This window comes from Rattus rattus, chromosome 6, assembly GCF_011064425.1.
Source record: "Rattus rattus isolate New Zealand chromosome 6, Rrattus_CSIRO_v1, whole genome shotgun sequence".
Taxonomy (NCBI): Eukaryota; Metazoa; Chordata; class Mammalia; order Rodentia; family Muridae; genus Rattus; species Rattus rattus.
The window spans coordinates 98,409,608-98,417,221 of record NC_046159.1 but is presented as its reverse complement, the minus strand read 5'-3'; positions in this window follow the sequence as shown (position 1 = coordinate 98,417,221).

Sequence of the window (7,614 nt, the reverse complement as noted above, 5' to 3'; positions counted from 1 at the left end):
CTTGTCTAATTGGGTGGCTGTATATGTATGGGCCACATGTGGGGCAGGCTCTGAATGGGTGTTCCTTCAGTCTCTGTTTTAATCTTTGCCTCTCTCTTCCCTGCCAAGGGTATTCTTGTTCCCCTTTTAAAGAAGGAGTGAAGCATTCACATTTTGATCATCCGTCTTGAGTTTCATTTTGAACCCCATTTTTAATAGGGTTATTTGTCTCCCTGAAGTCTAACTTCTTGAGTTCTTTGTATATTTTGGATATAAGGCCTCTATCTGTTGTAGGATTGGTAAAGATCTTTTCCCAATCTGTTGGTTGTCATTTTGTCCTAACCACAGTGTCCTTTGCCTTACAGAAGCTTTGTAGTTTTATGAGATCCCATTTGTTGATTCTTGATCTTAGAGCATAAGCCATTGGTGTTTTGTTCAGGAATTTTCTCCAGTGCCCATGTGTTCGAGATGCTTCCCCACTTTTTCTTCTATTAGTTTGAGTGGATCTGGTTTGATGTGGAGCTCCTTGATCCACTTGGAGTTAAGCTTTGTACAGGGTGATAAGCATGGATTGATCTGCATTCTTCTACATGCTGACCTCCAGTTGAACCAGCACCATTTGCTGAAAATGCTATCTTTTTTCCATTGCATTTTGGCTTCTTTGTCAAAAGTCAAGTGACCATAGGTGTGGGTTCACTTGGTCTTCACTCCCATTCCACCTCAACTCCATCTGTCTGTCTCTGTACCATACAGTCTTTACTTCTACTATTGTCTGCTAATACTGCTTGAGTTCAGTGATTCTGAAGTCCTTTTATTGTTATGATAGTTTTAGCTTATCCTGGGTTTTGTTATTCCAGATGAATTTGCAATTGTTCTGTCTAATTTTGGCGAAGAATTGGATTGGAATTTTGATGGGCATTGCATTGAATCTGTAGATTGCTTTTGGTAAAATGGCCATTTTTACTATATTAATCCTGCCAATCCATGAGCATGGGAGATCTTTTCGTCTTCTGAGGTCTTCAATTTCTTTCTTCAGAGGCTTGAAGTTCTTATCATACAGATCTTTCACTTGCTAGGTTAAAGTCTCACCGAGGTATTTTATATTATTTGGGACTATTGTGAAGGGTTTCATTTCCCTAATTTCTTTCTCAGCTTGTTTCTCTTTTGTGTAGAGGAAGGCTACTGATTTATTTGAGTTAATTTTATACCCAGCCACTTTGCTGAAGGTGTTTATCAGGTTTAGTAGTTCTCTGGTGGAACTTTTGGGATCACTTAAATATACTATCATATCATCTGCAAATACTGATATTTTGACTTCTTCCTTTCTAATCTGTATCCCTTTGATCTCCTTTTGTTGACTGATTGCTCTGGCTAGGACTTTGAGAACTATATTGAATAAGTAGGGAGAGAGTGGGCAGCCCTGTCTAGTCCCTAATTTTAGTGGGATTGCTTCAAGTTTCTCTCCATTTAGTTTATTATTAACTACTGGTTTGCTGTATATGACTTTTACTATGTTTAGGTATGGGCCTTGAAGTCCTGTTCTTTCCTGGCTTTTATCATGGAGGGTGTTGAATTTTTTGTCAAACACTTTCTCAGCATCTAATGAAATATACGATCATGTGGCTTATATCTTTCAGTTTGTTTATATAGTGAACTATGTTGATGGTTTTCTCTATATTAAACAATCCCTGCATCCCAGGAATGAAGCCTACTTGATCATGGTGGATGATTGTTTTGATGCGCTCTTGGATTTGGTTTGCCAGAATTTTATTGAGTATTTTTGCACTGATATTCAAAAGGGAAATCGGTCTGAAGTTTTTTTTTTCTTTTGTTGGGTCTTTTGTGTGGTTTAGGTATGCGTAATTGTGGCTTCATAGAAGGAATTGCAGTGCTCCATCTGTTTCAATTTTGTGGAATAGTTTGGATAGTATTGGTATGAGGTCTTCTATGAAGGTCTGATAGAATTCTGCACTGAACCCATCTGGACCTGGGCTCTTTTTGATTGGGAGACCTTAATGACTGCATCTATTTCTTTAGGAGTTATGGGGTTGTTTAAATGGTTTATCTGTTCTGATTTAACTTTTCGGGTACTGGTATTCTGTCTAGGAAATTGTCCATTTCCTGCAGATTTTCAAGTTTTGTTGAATATAGGCTTTTGTAGTAGGATTTGATGATTTTTAATTTCTCTTGATTTGTAGCTATGTCTCCTTTTCACTTCTGATTTTGTTAATTTGGACACACACATTGCGTCCTCTCGTTAGTCTAGCTAAGAGTTTATCTATCTTGTTGACTTTTTCAAAGAACCAACTTTTGGTTCTGTTGATTCTTTCTATGGTCATTTTTGTTTCTACTTGGTTGATTTCAGCTCTGAGTCTGATTATTTCCTGCCTTCTACTCCTCCTGGGGGTATTTGTTTCTTTTTGTTCTAGAGCTTTTAGGTGTGCTGTGAAGCTGCTGATATATGCTCTCTCCTGTTTCTTTCTGCAGGCACTCAGAGCTATGAGTTTTCCTCTTAGCACACCTTTATGTGTGTCCTAATTGAGGCTCTGTTTTATGACCAATAATATAATAATTTTCGGAAAGTACCATGGGAGGTGCTGAGAAGGTATGTCCTTTTGTTTTAGGATAAAATGTTCTAAAATATCTGTTAAGTCCATTTGGTTCGTAACATCTGTTAGTCTGTCTATGTCTCTGTTTAATTTTTGTTTGCATGGTCTGTGCATTGATGAGAGTGGGGTGTTGAAATCTCCTATTATTATTGTGTGAGGTACAATGTGTGCTTTGAGGATTTGAGCTTTAGTAATGTTTCTTTTATGTATGTGGGTGCCCTTGTATTTGAAGCATAGTTACTTAGGACTGAGAGTTCGTCTTGGTGGATTTTTCCTTTGATGAATATGAAGTGTCATTCCTTATCTTTTTTGATGACTTTTAGTTGAAAATCTATTTTATTCGATATTAGAATGTCTACTCCAGCTTGCTTCTTCAGACCATTTGCTTGGACAGTTGTTAACTCTGAAGTAATGTCTGTCTTTTTCTCTGAGCTGGCTTCCTTGTAGTGCAAAATGGTGGGTCCTCATTCCATATCTAGTTTGTTAATCTGTGTCTTTTTATTGGGGAATTGAGTCCATTGATGTTGAGAGATATTAAGGAATAGTGATTGTTGCTTCCTGTTATATTCGTTTACGGATGTGAGATTACGTTTTTGTGCTTTTCTTCTCTTTGTTTTGTTGCCAAGACGATTAGTTTCTTGCTTTTTCTAGGGTGTACCTTGCCTCCTTATGTTGCGCTTTACCATTATTATCCTTTGTAGTGCTGGATTTGTAGAAAGTTATTGTGTAAATTTGGTTTTGTCATGGAATATCTTGGTTTCTCCATCTATGTTAATTGAGAGTTTTGCAGGATACAGTAACCTGGGCTGGCATTTGTGTTCTCTTAAGTTCTGTATGACATCTGTCCAGGATCTTCTGGCTTTCATAGTCTCTGGTGAGAAGTCTGTTTTAATTCTGATAGGTCTGCCTTTATATGTTACTTGACTTTTTCCCTTACTGCTTTTAATATTTTTTATTTGTTCTGTGCATTTGGTGTTTTGACTATTATGTGACAGGGGTAGTTTCTTTTCTGGTCCAATCTATTTGGAGTTCTGTAGACTTCTTGTATGTTTATGGGTATCTCTTTCTTTAGGTTAGGGAAGTTTTCTTCTATGATTTTGTTGAAGATATTTACTGGTCCTTTGAGTTGGGAGTCTTCACTGTCTTCTATCCTATTATCCTTAGGTTTGATCTTCTCATTGTGTCTTGGATTTCCTGTATGTTTTGGGCAGTAGCTTTTTCCCTTTTACATTATCTTTGACAGTTGTGTGGATGATTTCTATGGAATCTTCTGTTACTGAAATTCTCTCTTCTATCTCTTATATTCTATTGGTGATGCTTGTATCTACGACTCCTTGTCTCTTCCTTTGATTTTCCATACCCAGAGTTTTCACCTTTTGTGCTTTCTTTACTGCTTCTCTTTCCATTTTTAATTCCTTCACCTGTTTGATTGTGTTTTTCTGTAATCCTGTCAAGGATTTTTGTGTTTCCCCTCTATAGGCTTCTGCTTGTTTATTTGTGTTTTCCTACATTTCTCTAAGGGAATTCTTTATGTCTTTCTTGAAGTCCTCCATCATCATGATCAAATGTGATTTTAAATCTAGATCTTGCTTTTCTGGTGTTTGGATATTCAATGTTTGCTTTGGTGGGAGAACTGGGCTCCAATGATGCCATGTAGTCTTGGTTTCTGTTGCTTGGGTTCCTGCACTTGCCTCTCGCCATTAGGCTGTCTCTGGTGTTACCTGTTCTGCTATTTCTGACAGTGGTTAGACCATCCTATAGGCCTGTGTGTCAGGAATGCTGTAGACCTGTTTTCCTGTTTTTTGTTTTTTCAGTCAGTTATGGGAACAGAGTTTTCTGCTTTCAGGCGTGTAGTCGTTCCTATCTACTGGTCTTCAGGTGTTCCTGTGGGCGTGTGTCCTGAGTCTACCAGGCAGGTCACTTGGAGCAGAAAAGTTTGTCTTACCTCTGGTCTCGAGCTGGGTTTCAGATGTCTGAGGGCAGCAACCAGAAGGACCTGCCCCGCCTTCTCTTGGGTCCCTGTGCACAGGGGCCCAGATGGTGCTAGGCCTTTTCCTCTAGAGTCAGAAAAGTGGGCAGAGAGGAGTTTCCTCTGGCTTCCCAGGCATGTCTGCCCCTCTGAAGGTCTAGCTCTCCCTCCCACGGAATTTGGGTGCAGGGAGTTGTTTGACCAAGTCCCTTCAGATCCGGGCACAGTCTGGACTGCAGTGTTCCTGCAGTTTGAGTGTCCCTATCTTCCTGTTCCCACAGGCCCTATAGACTTTCCTCTTGGGCCAGGGATGTGGGCAAGGGTGGGCAGTACTATTGGTCTCTCCTGCCCTGCAGTCTCAGGAGTGCCCACCTGTCTGGGCGATGAGCTCTCTCTCCCACAGAGTTTGGGAGCAGGGAGCTGTGGGCCGGGAACAGAGAGGTTCAGGCCCTAGTCAGAAACCAGAAGTGCCTGGTCCCAGAGAAATTTTGCCTTAGTGTGTCCCACGTCTACCAGACAGGTCACTTGGAGCAGAAATGTTGGTTTTACCTCTGGTCTCAGGCCTGAAGTTGTTCCTCAGGACTGCGTTTCAGCTCTCCGTGAGGGCAGCAACCAGAAGCTCCATAACTTTCTTTAATCGTGATGTTTTTATCACAGCAGCAGACAAGAAATCATTATATTCCTCTGTCCATTAGACTGGATGTCTCACCACTTCTAATGTAGTGCTAAGGGCCTGGAGGATTCCGAGAGAGCCTTTGGTCTTGATTCAATTTGGGCATCTCCACAGTAGGCTAATCGATGGACAGACCCACATTGGATACGGATATCAGTGAAGAATGGACCACAACAAGGAGGGGCTTCTGCCATGTGAAAGACAAAAGTCATGAACATTGCATAATATCAGGTAAGCCCCAACAACAAAAGAATTATTCAGCCCCAAAGGTCCATAGATATTTGTTTCTGTTAAGAATCCCTGAGTGAGGCAACATAATACCTACAATAATGCCGAGAAAAATGAAATCCAACACTGTGTGTCTCTTGTGAGAAACATTGTGACCACTGATGAAATCCTACTGAGAGAAAACTCATAAAACTAAATCCAATAACCTTCTAGATATCACACAAGATATGGGGTCTGAAATCTTCAGTGTGTCAGGAAAAAAATAAAGTAAAAATTGCACAGGGAATCCAGCTGGGAGAAACTCTCAAGTTCTATTGAAAATGCCATTTCAATGCTAACAACAAGTAGAAGTAAAGGGGGTTTTCTGTAATGGCAGTGTGTGTCCTGGTGAATGAAATGTTCACTTGAGCAATTGCAGTTCACACACACACACACACACACACACACACACACACACATACACACACACACACAGAGTGCTCTTTAAGAGATAAACTCTGAGTGATACTTTATGGTTAATAACTGCTGAACAAAATTGTAGTTTCAAATACTTTTCAGTGCCTAACTTTTTAAAAGTTATTTTTAATGGCGTTACCATTTAAAACACATCTTCTCACTGAACCAGCAATTCTAGTGCCTTCTTATCTGTAATAAGAATTAGGAACAACTTTCATCCCAAGAAATTTAATTTCCTGTTTTCTGAGTATTCCAATTTAAAGACACACATCTAAAGATTCCAATCAATCATGCACATGTGAGGGAGTACATGAAGTTTGTCTTTTTGAGTCTAGGTTACCACCCTTGGAAAGACATTTCTAATTCCATCTGTTTACCTCCACAAGGCATAAGCTCATTTTTCTTTCCAGACAAATTCTTCCATTGTATATATTTTTCACATTTTCACCAGTTATGGGCACTTAAGCTTTTTTCCATTTTCTGGCTATTGTCAATAAAGCAACAGTGGTCATGGAGGACCAAGTACCTCTCGGGCAGGATAGAGTCATTTATATACGTGCCCATGATTAGTATAGCTGAATCACATAGTAAGTCTATTCCCATATTTTTGAAGATACTTCACACTTATTTTCATAGTTCTGCAACAGTTTGCATCCATAACAGTGAATAAGTGTGCCCCCCTCACCACATCGATGCCAGCATTTGTCTAGCTTTTGTTCTTCAGATCTTAGCCGTAGTATCTAGAGTAAGATGAAATCTAAAAGAAGTTATAATTTGCATATTCTTAGGGCCAAAGACCTAAAAATATTTCTAAGACCAGTAGGAAAGCTTCCTAAAGCTCAGCTAAATGAAGGAATCACTCATCAAGTTCCATCCCATGATGAGAAATTGTTGACAACTGATGATTGCTAGATAAGGAGACTGAGTTTTCCTCAAGGGTGGACTCCTGTAACTATACTTATGCTGTAGTTGATGGGCCTATTCCAATGCACATAAAGCCAGCCATAAGTGAACTTGGTACGGTCTAGTGTGTGTGTGTGTGTGTGTGTGTGTGTGTGTGTGTGTGTGTGAATTTTGGAGGGAAAAGTAATAGAGAAATAAAATTGGAATTGAGGGTGACTTTCATTTAAACATTATCTATATGTGTGATAGTCTCAATAAGATGGATTTAATTTATAAAGAATATTTATAAACAAATAGAAGTCCTGAGAAAGGCCAATAAAATGAAAAAGCTAAAAATAGAAATGTAACAAATAAAACATCAGTCTCTGACTGGTGACTGCTCTTGGGACCCTCTCCTCCTACTGAGTTGCCTCATCCAGCCTTAATGCAAGGGTTTGTGCCTAGTCTTCTGTGATGCATCATGCCATGTATGGTTGATATTCCTGGGATATCAACTGTTCGATTCTAAAGACAAATGAAGGAACAGTGGATCTGGGGAAAAGAGAAAGTAGCAAGGGTGCTCAGAGGACTGGAGGAAGGGAAAACTGCAGTTGGGATGCTTTGCATGAAAGAAGAATAAAAAAATAAAAAGGAAAAAATTAACAAATAAAGCACAAGGCTATACTAGCCTATTGCAATAGATGGGTGCTTCCTACTAAAAGAAAATTGGGAAAGCACTTCCCAAACAAACAGGAGAGAAAACAGATCATAGAACATTTGATAAAAATGAGTTGAAAACACTATGGACAAAGGTCTGG